Consider the following 13,289-nt stretch of genomic DNA (forward strand, 5'->3'; position numbering starts at 1 on the left):
CAGTAAAGTTTCAGGGTACAAGATTCATATATAGAAATCTGTTGCTTTTTTATACACTAATAATAAATTATCAGGAAGATCAAGAAAACAATCTTGTTTGAAATCACATCAAACATAGTAAAATACCTAGGAATAAATTTAACCAAGGAGGTAAAAGACTTATACTCTAAAATCTAGAAAATATTGGTAAAGGAAATTGAAGATGATACCAAGAATTGGAAAGATATTCTTTATTCATGGATTAGAATTAATGTTAGAATGTCTATGCAACCTAAAGCAATCTACAGATTTAATGCAATTACGTCAAAATATTCATGTTTTTCACCGAACTAGAACAAACAATCCTGAAATTTATTTGAAAGTGCAGAAAACCCCAAATAGTCAAAGCAATGTTGAGAAAACAACAAAGCTGGAGGTATCATGCTTCTTGATTTCAGACAATACTATAAAGCTACAGTAATCAAAAAGTCAGCTACAGTATGGCACAGTATTGTGCCAGTATTGGCACAAAAACTAACAGTAGATCAATGGAACAGAATAGAAAACTGAGGAATAAACGCAAACACTTATGGTCAATTAATTTACAACAAAGGAGGCAAGGATGTAAGATAAAGAAAAGATAGTCTCTTCAATAAGTGGTCCTGGGAAACCGGGACATGTAAAAAAATGACATTAGAACATTCCCTAATGCCATATACAAAAATAAACTAAAAGTGGATTAAAGACATAAATGTAAAATCTAAAACTCCTGCGAAAAAACACAGGCAAAACATTCTTTTACATAAATTGAAGCAATATTTTTTTTTGAGTTTGTCTCTTAAGGCAAAAGTGAAAAGAGCAAAAATAAACAAATGGCACCTAATTAAGCTCAAGAGCTTTTGCACAGTAAAGACAGCCATGAACAAAATGAAAGACAATCCACTGAATGGGAGAAAATATTTGCAAATTATATGATCAAAAGGGGTTAATATCCAAAATATATAAACAGCTCATACAACTCAATATCAACAAAACACACCACTGAAATAAAAATAGACAGGAGAACTGAATAGATATTTTTACAAAGAAGATATACAGATAGCCAAGAGGCACATGAAAAGATGCCCAACGTTGCTAATCATCAGGGAAAAGCAAGCCAAAATCACAGTGAGATATTACCCCACACCTGTCAGAATGGCTATTACCATAATAAGGACAAGTTACAAATGTTAGCAAGGATGTGGAGAAAAAAGAACCTTAGTACACTCTTTGTGGAAATATATATTGGTGCAGTCACTATGGAAAACAGTATGGAGACTCCATAAAAAAACTGAAAATAGAATTACCATATGATTCACCAATTACACTTCTGGGTATGTATCAGACAAAAACAAAAGGACTAATTCAAAAAGATACGTGCACCCCAATGTTCACTGCAGCATTATTTACTATAGACAAGGTAGGAAGCAACCGAAGTGTGCTTCAACAGATGAATTAATCGAGAAGATATGGCATATATGTACAATGGATATTATTCAGTCATAAAAATTTGCCATTTGCAACACCATGGATGGACCTGGAGCATATTATGCTTAGTGAAATAAGTCAGAGAAAGAGAAATACTGTATTATCAATTATATATGGAGTCTAAAAAATATTGCACGTGAATAAATATAAAAAAACAGACTCAAAGATGTAGAGAACAAACTAGCAGTTGTCTCTGGGAAGAGGGAAGGGAGGTGGGGCAATATAGGGATATGAGATGATGAGGTACAAACGACTATGTATAAAATAAATAAGCTATAATGACATTGTACAGCATAAGGAATATGACCAATATTTTATGATAACTTTAAGTGGAGTATAAGTTATAAAAATATTGATTCACTATATTGTACACTTGAAACTCATATAATATTGTAAATCAATATGATTTACAATATTAATTAATTAATAAAAACAGCTAATTAATTAATAAAAATAAGGGACCGAACCGATAGTATCAGAGAAAATAAAACTGAAGAATACAAGTGGTGAGTGACATTCAGAGAAAATGTCTGGAAACTTTTGTGCTGCCGTCTCTTTCTCTGACTTTCCTTTTTTAAAAAAATCTGGAATTGGAGTGTCGTGTATTAGTGTAATAAGATAGTGGGTCACCTCTTAACGCATGCGTACAGAGTCACATATTTGCATTTGGGAAGAGAATTTCATAGAGGAACCCAAAGAAAAAAATACTTAACACTACCGCTAAAGTAACGGCACATAGTTTTTGAACAGCATTTTGACAAATTGTGTGTGCGTGCTAAGTTGCTTCAGTCATGTCTGACTCTGCGACCCTATGGACTATAGTCCTCCAGATTCCTCTGTCCATTGGATTCTCCAGGTAAGAATACTGGGTGGGTTGTATTCTCTATTTCTTTATTCCGTTCTTTTGTATTCCTCCAGGGGATCTTCCTCACCCAGGGATCGAACTCATGTCTCTTATGTCTCCTGCATTGGTAGGTGAGGTTTTTTTTTTTTAATCACCAGTGCCACTTGGGAAGCCCTTTGACAAATCATTTGCATTTAAAGTTCTAATCTATCTTAAAGACAATGTGGACTGGTAGATACCAATCTTAGGCAGATTTTACAAGCGTAACCATGGGCTCTCATTTCTGGGCTAGAAATATTTAAGTTTAAAATTTAGTCCCTGTGATTCTAATAATCAGCGAGTTTGGAAATCACTCTAAGTAAATACATTTTAGAGATTAAAACAAAACAGTGATTGAGATTCAGAGGAGTCATCTAATTTGATGGGAGAATGTAACTGGTAACATCAAAACAGGTGATTAAATATTAGAGTTGGACTTCGATTAGACAGCAAAAGAGACACAGATGTATAGATCAGTCTTTTGGACTCTGTGCGAGAGGGCGAGGGTGGGATGATTTGGGAGAATGGCATTGAAACATATAGTATATCATATATGAAATGAATCGCCAATCCAGGTTCAATGCCTGATACTGGATGCTTGGGGCTGGTGCACTGAGACGACCCAGAGGGATGGTCCCGGGAGGGAGGAGGGAGGGGGTTCAGGATGGGGAATATGTGTATACCTGTGACGGATTCATGTTGATGTGTGGCAAAACCAATACAGTGTTGTAAAGTAATTAAAATAAATAAATAAAAATTAAAAAGTGGAACATTCAATGTGGAGTTCAGTTCAGAAGTACATGGATTGGGAGATCTGTTCCACCTAGTGGTGATACCATCCTAAACCGGGTTTGTTTGTGCTTCTTCCAAGAAAGAGTACTCAGTGAAGCATCCAGTTCACAATAGCAGGATTCAGCTCAGTTCAGTTCAGTTGCTCAGTCCTGTCTGACTCTCTGTGACCCCATGAACTGCAGCATGCCAGGCCTCCCTGTCCATCACCAACTCCTGGAGTTCACTCAGACTCACGTCCATCGAGTCTGTGATGCCATCCAGCCATCTCATCCTCTGTCGTCCCCTTCTCCTCCTGCACCCAATCCCCCCACCAGCATCAGAGTCTTTTCCAATGAGTCAACTCTTCTCATGAGGTGGCCAAAGTACTGGAATTTCAATTCAGCATCATTCCTTCCAAAGAAATCCCAGGGCTGATCTCCTTCAGAATGGACCGGTTGGATTTCCTTGCAGTCCAAGGGATTCTCAAGAGTCTTCTCCAACACCACAGATCAAAAGCAGCAATTGTTCAATGCTCAGCCTTCTTCGCAGTCCAGCTCTCACATCCATACATGACTACTGGAAAAACCATAGCCTTGACTAGACGGACTTTAGTCAGCAAAGTAACGTCTCTGCTTTTGAATATACTATCTAGGTTGAACATAGCTTTCCTTCCAAGAGGTAAGCGTCTTTTAATTTCATGGCTGCAATCAACATCTGCAGTGATTTTGGAGCCCAAAAAAATAAAGTCTGACGCTGTTTCCACTATTTCCCCATCTATTTCCCATGAAGTGATGGGACCAGATGCCATGATCTTCGTTTTCTGAATGTTGAGCTTTAGGCCAACTTTTTCACTCTCCTCTTTCACTTTCACCAAGAGGCTTTTGAGTTCCTCTTCACTTTCTGCCATAAGGGTGGTGTCATCTGCATATCTGAGGTTATTGATATTTCTCCCGGCAATCTTGATTCCAGCTTGTGTTTCTTCCAGTCCAGTGTTTCCCATGATGTACTCTGCATGTAAGTTAAATAAGCAGGATGACAATATAGAGCCTTGACATACTCCTTTTCCTATTTGGAACAAGCCTGTTGTTCCATGTTCAGTTCTAACTGTTGCTTCTTGACCTGCATACAGATTTCTCAAGAGGCAGGTCAGGTGGTCTAATATTCCCATCTCTCTCAGAATTTTCTACAGTTTATTGTGATCCACAGAGTCAAAGGCATTGGCATAGTCAATAAAGCAGAAATAGATGTTTTTCTGGAACTCTCATGCTTTCTCCATGAACGAGCGGATGTAGGCAATTTGATCTCTGGTTCTTCTGCCTGTTCTAAAACCAGCTTGAACATCTGCAAGTTCATGGTTCACGTATTGTTGAAGCCTGGCTTGGAGGATTTTGAGCATTACTTTACTAGCATGTGAGACGAGTGCAATTGTGCAGTAGTCTGAGCATTCTTTGGCATTGCCTTTCTTTGGGATTGGAATGAAAACTGACCTTTTCCAGTCCTGTGGCCACTACTGAGTTTTCCAAATTTGCTGGCATATTGAGTGCAGCACTTTCACAGCATCATCTTTCAGGATTTGAAACAGCTCAACTGGAATTCCATCACCTCCACTACCTTTGTAGTGATGCTTTCTAAGGCCCACTTGACTTCACATTCCATAATGTCTGGGTCTAAATGAGTGATCACACCATCGTGATTATCGGGGTCATGAAGATCTTTTTTGTACAGTTCTTCTGTGTTTTCTTGCTACCTCTTCTTAATATCTTCTGCTTCTGTTAGGTCCCTACAATTTCTGTCCTTTATCAAGCCCATCTTTGCATGAAATGTTCCCTTGGTATCTCTAATTTTCTTGAAGAGATCTCTAGTCTTTGCCATTCTGTTGTTTTCCTCTATTTCTTTGCATTGATCGCTGAGGAAGGCTTTCTTATCTCTCCTTAATATTCTTTGGAACTCTGCATTGAGATGCTTATATCTTTCCTTTTCTCCCTTGTTTTTCACCTCTCTTCTTTTCACAGCTATTTGTAAGGCCTCCCCAGACAGCCATTTTGCTTTTTAGCATTTCTTTTCCATGGGGATGGTCTTGATCCCTGTCTCCTGTACATTGTCACAGACCTCTGTCTTAGTTCATCAGGCACTCTGTCTATGAGATCTAGGCCCTTAAATCTATTTCTCACTTCCACTGTATAATCATAAGGGATTTGATTTAGGTCATACCTGAATGTTCTAGTGGTTTTCCCTACTCTCTTCAGTTTCAGTCTGAATTTGGCAATAAGTAGTTCTTGATCTGAGCCACAGTCAGCTCCCGGTCTTGTTTTTGTTGACTGTATAAAGAGTCTCCATCTTTGGCCGCAAAGAATATAATCAATCTGATTTCGATGTTGACCATCTGGTGATGTCCATGTGTAGAGTCTTCTCTTGTGTTGTTGGAAGAGGGTGTTTGCTATGACCAGTGCATTTTCTTGGGAAAACTCTATTAGTCTTTGCCCTGCTTCATTCTGCATTCCAAGGCCAAATTTGCCTGTTACTCCAGGTGTTTCTTGACTTCCTACTTTTGCATTCCAGTCCCCTATAATGAAAAGGACATCTTTTCGGGGTGTTAGTTCTACAAGGTCTTGTAGGTCTTCATAGAACCGTTCAGCTTCTTCAGCGTTACTGGTTGGGGTATAGGCTTGGATTACTGTGATATCAAATCATTTGCCTTGGAAACGAACAGAGATCATTCTGTCGTTTTTGAGATTGCATCCAAGTACTGCATTTTGAACTTTTTTGTTGACCATGATGGCTACTCCATCTCTTCTAAGTGATTCCTGCCCGCAGTAGTAGATATAATGGTCATCTGAGTCAAATTCACCCATTCCAGTACATCTTAGTTTGCTGATTCCTAGAATGTTGACGTTCACTCTTGCCATCTCTTGTTTGACCACCTCCAATTTGCCTTGATTCCTGGACCTAACATTCCAGGTTCCTATGCAATATTGCTCTTTACAGCATCAAACCTTGCTTATATCATCAGTCACATCCACAACTTGGTATTATTTTTGCTTTGGCTCCCTCCCTTCATCCTTTTCTGGAGTTATTTCTCCACTGATCTCCAGTAGCATATTGGGCACCTATCTACCTAGGGAGTTCCTCTTTCAGTATCCTCTCATTTTGCCTTTTCACACTGTTCATAATACATGTCAATCTTTTGGCATATTATTAAGATCTATCTCTTAATGATTAAAATTGTTTTACTAATTATAAAAAGTCATTTTTATTACCTATCATCACTATACATTCCTCAATAGCATTTTAAAGATGCTTCTATTGAAATATGGCATGCATATATAAAGTTCACTAATCTCAAGTTTAACAACTTGAAAAATTGTCACATTGCCCTAGTCAAGAAGTACAATATTGCCAGCAACCCGCTGCAAAGCATTTAATTTCTCTCTTCCTCAAAGGTAGCTATAATTGTGAATTCTAACAAAACACATTCGTTTTGATCATTTTTTTCTCTTTATGTAAATAGAAAATGCAGCATTTATCCTTTGCTGTTGCTGCTTCTTTCACTAACCTCTGGGTTTGTGAGAAACACTAATGCTGTTGGACATAACTGAAGTTTGTTCATTTATCATTGTTATGTACTATTCTATTTCATGGATAAGCCAGAATTTATTTTTCCACATATGTATACATGTAGCCAATTCACTTCACTGTAGAGTAGAAACCAACACAACATTGTAAAGCAACTGTGCCCCAATTTAAAAGAAAAAAAGTACTGGACATTTGGATTGCTTCATCTTTTTTTAATATAAATTTATTTATTTTAATTGGAGGTTAATTACTTTACAATATTATATTGGTTTTGCCATATATCAACATGAATCCACCACAGGTATACATGTGTTCCCCATCCTGAACCCCTCGCCCTCCTCCCTCCCCATACCATTCCTCTGGGTCTTCTCAGTGCACCAGCCCCAAGCATCCAGTATCATGCATTGAACCCGGACTGGTGATTCGTTTTATATATGATATCATACACATTTCAGTGCCATTCTCCCAAATCATCCCACTCTCTCCCTCTCCCACAGAGTCCAAAAGACTGTTCTATACATCTGTGTCTCTTTTGCTGTCTCACATACAGGGTTATCATTACCATCTTTCTAAATTCCGTATATATGCGTTAGTATACTGTATTGGTGTTTTTCTTTCTGGCTTACTTCACTCTGTATAATCGGCTCCAGTTTCATCCACCTCATTAGAACTGATTCAAATGTATTCTTTTTAATGGCTGAGTAATACTCCATTGTGTATATGTACCACAGCTTTCTTGGATTGCTTCATCTTAATGACTGTTATGAATAAAGTTTCTATGAATGTTACTGCACATTCACTTTTATACACATGTGTGTGTGTTTCTGGTGGTGTGTACACAGGAATGAAAGTGGCTAAGCCACTGGGTATCTAAACCCAGGCAATTTTAGCAACTGCACTAAATTGATAAACCACAAGTCTCCCAACTACATGTTTAGATTGCTTTCAATTTGGGGAAAAGGTAAAGTCAATAGCAATTTGACAATTTACAAAAATTTAACAGTCTTCAGAAAGGGTTTAAGCAAGATATGGTAGCTTGAATGTTTTGATAAGCAATGAGCTCTACTCTTTTTTTTTTTCTTTTTTGGATAAAAAGCTTACTCTAGAAACAGGAAAATTCAGAGGGAGTTGAGTTCTTTTTACGACCAAGTCTTCATTTGTTAACCGATCGAGCTCTGCTCCCAATTTTGCCTGAGTAATAAGTCCTTGGTGAAGCTCAGTCCTCTGAGCATGAAATTAGGTGAACTAGACTCTAATCTTACCAGTGCTACAGACTATTAATATACTCTATTAGTTTTTGGCCAGGTCACTCAGCTTGTGAAATCTGAGTTCTCCAACCAGGTATAGAATCCTGGTGCTTGTCAGTGATAGCATGGAGTCTTAACCACTGAACACCAGGCAATTCCCTATTAATGTAGTCTTTTACTTACCTTTTTAAGCTTCTTTGGAACTCGGTTTACTCATAAATGAGATTAGACTATATTATTTCTAAGTGCATTTCTACTCTAAAGTAAACTCTAGTGTGATATTTAAATATAACATTCATATTCCCTCACTAATCTTACTTGTAGACTATATTGAATTTTACAGGAGTTACTAAGTAGTAAATATTTGCAATCCCATTAAATATAGCAAATTACCTAGTATGATATTAGAGAAGCCCAAAATTGTTTCTGATAATTTTCCAGCAGGAATAATTATTCTTCATTTGGAGAAGAGATTTTTATCTGTGCATTCATCCTCTAATTCCATTATTGTCATCTTAATAAATTAGATTTAGAGTATTGTAATTGCTATTTTAAGGCATTAAACTGGGGGAATGACATACTAAGAACAATCACAAATCTATGATTAGAAACATTTTATTATGCTCTCTAATGATACCAGTCTTAGTTATTAATATAATATATGAAAAAGAACTCTGAGAATTTCGAATTGTACTGTGACTATATGGAGTGGGAGCAGACACGAAATTAAAATGCTACATTAGATTCAATAATTAGTTCACTAAGGTGTGTGCTACTCCTTATATGCTTTTAGAAAGCAATATCACTTTTATAATTTTTGTTTGGTATGGGTTTAGCATCAGCCCTTGGATGCTGAATATAGTCTTTATACATTTTATCCAAATATAAAGATGAAATAGATAAAATAGAGTCTAGAAAAAGTTAATGTATTTTAGAATGAAGAAAATCTATTTTATGTCATCAGATCTTCATAAAGGAGTAATGATTAAATTGATTTCTAGCTGAATAAGTTGAATAGGATTTCTGTTCCTTGAAGTTAGATAAAAGGATTTTCAGTTAGTTTTGTTTCTGTTACTTAATCTGAGGGGGGAGGGGAACAATACAATATTCATCTAATGGATAGCTACCATATTTTATTGTTATCAGCACATGCACACATATATATTTACCTATATGGATATTCTATTAAAATATGAGGTAACACACATTATTTTAAGGCAAAATTTGTTAGAAAAACTGCAAGAAATGTTTCATTATTTTAATGAACATTAAAGAATGATAGACTACCTTTCCATTATAGAACTCTTTCTATGAGTCTTCTTGATTCTCCAAATTTGCAGTTAGAATGATATTCTGTTTTAATGATGATTATAGTCTTTTCTTATTTTTTTTTCACCTATCCACATTTCTTGGGTTTCCCTGGTGGCTCAGTAGGAAAGAATCTGCCTGTCACTGCAGGAGACATGGCAAGAGTCTGCAGGTTCAGTCCCTGGATTGGGAAGATGCCCTGGAGAAGGAAATGTAACTCTCTCCGGTATGTTCCCCTGGAAACCCATGGACAGAGGAGCCTGGCCGGCTACAGTCCATGGGATCACAAAACGGTGAGACAAGATTTAGCAACTAAATAACAATCCACATTTATTAAAGTTGTGGCTGCCTCCAGACTCCAAAATCACAGCTTTTCATGTTTCTAGGACATAAATTGTCAGAAGACATTTTGAGAGTAATGGCAGAGGAAAAGTCGAAGGAAGTGGTATCCCCTTGATGGATTTGAAAAGCGTTATGTTGGAAGACAAAGAAACACTAATCTGAAGTCTGTGCATTTGAGAAGCAGGTCCTCTTGTTCTCAGTGGGTTTCTATGAGAGCCTGGTGCTGCCAGATCAGCCATTCTGTGATCCTAACGCATCTTATATTCCTTGTGAATGCAAAGTACACCAAATAGCTCAGCTTTTACTACAAAGCAACAGTAGTTCATAAACACAGGACTGAACAAATGAGTGGCATTTTTTTTAATAGGAAGAAGTGTTTTACATGAAAGGGAAGCACTTCAAAGCACATTGAAAAGTTACCTGAAAAGCATTAGTAAAACAAATAGTAATGTTCAAGGAGAAAAATGCAAAAGTAAAACAAAGATAAAAAAGGCTTTTGAAGTTCTTTGTATGTTCCTAAAGGGATACAGAAAGATAAGACTAGAACAGGGGAATAAAAATTGAACAATGGACAGAATTAGAAGGGAAAATAGTCTGTTAATGAAGAAGGTGGTACATTATCATGAGATCCTAAGTTGAGATGTCACCAAAAATACATGCGGAAAAGTTACAAAGGTATTTAATATATGTGAAATTTGGGGTAAATTTAGTTTGAAAAGAGGATCTCTTGGCTTCTATGTACGGCATTCCTAAAATAACATTTAGGATTAAGGATCAAATAAGATGCCTAAATGACTGGAAGTGAAAGAAAGCACAGATACTGCTGCATTACTTACAACAAATGGAAATAGGCTATTATGCCTTATTCTCGATGCAAAACATTAATCTCATGGAAACAGCATATTGGCGATAGTACAGCAAAAGTTTTTCCTTGAGATACTCTGCTATTTCCTAGAGTCCTTTAAAATTATAGGTCTATATAGGATCTATATTTATTCCACAATCACGTCTCCCTTAAAAAATCCTTAAATGAGAAATCTTTAAAGTCCTCCTTTATAGAGCTTTCCCTGAAAGTCCCAGTAGTGACTTGGCCACTTCTCAAGTTAGAGAACTTAATGGTCTTCAACTAATCATGTACTCTCAGGAGTAAATCCAATTTCTGTGTGCCCTAAAGCTTACATATTTAAGAGAGATAACTTTAAGGGGAAGAATACAAAATTAAGATACAAAATGAGGCACAGGTCCTTGGGAGCAAATAAGATGTCCTGAACTTTATGCTTCATGAATCTTTGAGGCAAATCAGCCCCCATGATGTAAATTAAGGAAGTTAGATCCTTTATTCACTTATACTTACTAGAATAGGATATGGAACAACACAATTTGTGTTACCTAACCCTAAAAGCTGGGACAGTGGATGACAGATTCTTAAGTTCTGAGCAGAATTCCTAAATACATCCATGGAGATGTACTAAGAGGTAGCCTACATGGCCTTTGACCAGTTTTTCTCACTCCCAAAACTAGCCTTTGTAGGAAATAGCTAGAGATTTATCATGAAGATTTTTTGATGAAATTTATGGGATTAGAGAGATGAGTCTGCTTTCTCACCAATCAATCCAAGTTGAAGAGGCATCCAAAAGGTTGGAGAGACAAGTGTCTTCTATACTGGCTGGATGTTTACTAACCTACAAATCTTCAAGTATCTGGCTTATGCTGTTGCTAGAATTGGGCAGGAAAGACAGGGGAAGCCACATATGTTCTTAGGAATTACAGGCATAAATGTAAAAAGAGTTTTTACTTAAAGTAGTCTATATTGTCAGCCATTGAAGAAGCTGCTACTGCTAAGTTGCTTCAGTCATGTCCGACTCTGTGTGACCCCATAGATGGTAGCCCTCTGCGCTCCTCTGTCCCTGGGATTCTCCAGACAAGAATACTGGAGTGGGTTGCCACTGCCTTCTCTGATTGAAGAAGGTATACCATATTTATTTGGCAGGGCAAAGATATATGAGTTTTAGGGGTTTAACTAGACTAGACTTTTTAATACCTTAAGATAAAATTTTCAGTTTCTCTGCCTGTGATAAAAGGTGATCTGATGATATGCTTGAAGGTCATAGTGGGAGAAAGATAAAGCTCTTTCTTGTTTATGTTTCTATGGAGTTCATGCCATTCAATAAATGAGTTACACTTACTTAGAAGCCATGTATTTATGAATTAAAATGTTTATAATCTTCTTGGAGGGAGTTAGATTTATGCTTGTTTATATTTCCTAGACCACTTGATATAATGCTTCAGTATTGTATTTGTTTCATAAATTGAGTGATTGATTACTTACCCATACCCTGTTCATTGTCAGTTGGACACAAAGGGGCAATTTTCAGAAAACTGACTCAACACAGCTAATTTCTTGTATGCTGTATTTTCTTTGTTCAAATGAAGATTCTTCCACAACTCTGAAAAGTCAGCATTTGTTCCATTCCTGTCAGGCATTTTGACAGTTTCATAGCAGTGAGGGGTTGTTCCATGCAATCCAATTACTGTCCATGAGATCCACATGGACTTTCCACAGGAACAGGGGAACTCAAATTTTCACTGGACTTTTTCCTTCCTCTGACACCTAGACATAGATCTTGGATTGCTGATGATCATGCAATTGTGTCTCAGCTTTGAAATGTCAATTATCATTTTTCTACAGAACCTTTTGAAATGTGACAGTATCTCTTATGTGAACCAATTCCTCAGCTTCCTCCTTTGTCACAATTTCCTTTGATGACAGTTCAGTTTTGTTTTGAAACATTTGGCACATGTTTTAAAGGAAAATTTCATAGTCTCTTAAAAATCATGATGTTAAAAAACACAAGAATTCTGAGCAGATCAAAAGAAAGATTTCAAATAGGATCTGCAAAAAGTGACCCCAGGTCATTTTATTTATCAAAGCCTGAGAGTTCATCTTTCCCTGACCATTTTTACCTAAATCTCTAATGGAAACTGCGGTTTCCACCATTGCAGCTACATATCTTTTATAAAGTTAATACATTGTACTTTTCAAGATATATACAACCAACATTGAAAAGAATATTAAAATTTGAGAAATAATCATTACATGAAATTTTACATAATTATTGATACTGTATCCTGATGTTTCTGTGGAGATTGATTAAATCAGGCTGCTGCTGCTGCTGCTAAGTCATTTCAGTTGTGTCCAACTCTGTGTGACCCCATAGACAGCAGCCCACCAGGCTCTCCCGTCCCTGGGATTCTCCAGGCAAGATCAAACATGAACTGTGGAGAAGATGTTCACATGAGGTCTTTAGACAATAAAATTTTTGCACTTGACTGAGTATATCATGCTTGATATTCCAGATTTAAGAATCATAACTTCTTAAAGTCAAAGCTTAAATTAATTCAAAAATATTCATAGATTACTGTTTCTGTATTTGAGCCTCATTTTATTCTTACCATTGAACTCTTTTCTATAGATTGTGTTCTGCAGCACAATAGAATTAAGTCCTCCTGGCCCATTAGATGCTGGGGTTCCATGTTTGTGATGTGATTGTCCAAGTACACTACTGGCCAGGGGAGACATATAATTTGAGAGCTGTGTTTTCCTTCATAAACAAATGGAACTTGTTTTCTGGTGGTGATTGATATTGTCAGATTATTTG

Source organism: Budorcas taxicolor, chromosome 9 (genome assembly GCF_023091745.1).
Source record: "Budorcas taxicolor isolate Tak-1 chromosome 9, Takin1.1, whole genome shotgun sequence".
Taxonomy (NCBI): Eukaryota; Metazoa; Chordata; class Mammalia; order Artiodactyla; family Bovidae; genus Budorcas; species Budorcas taxicolor.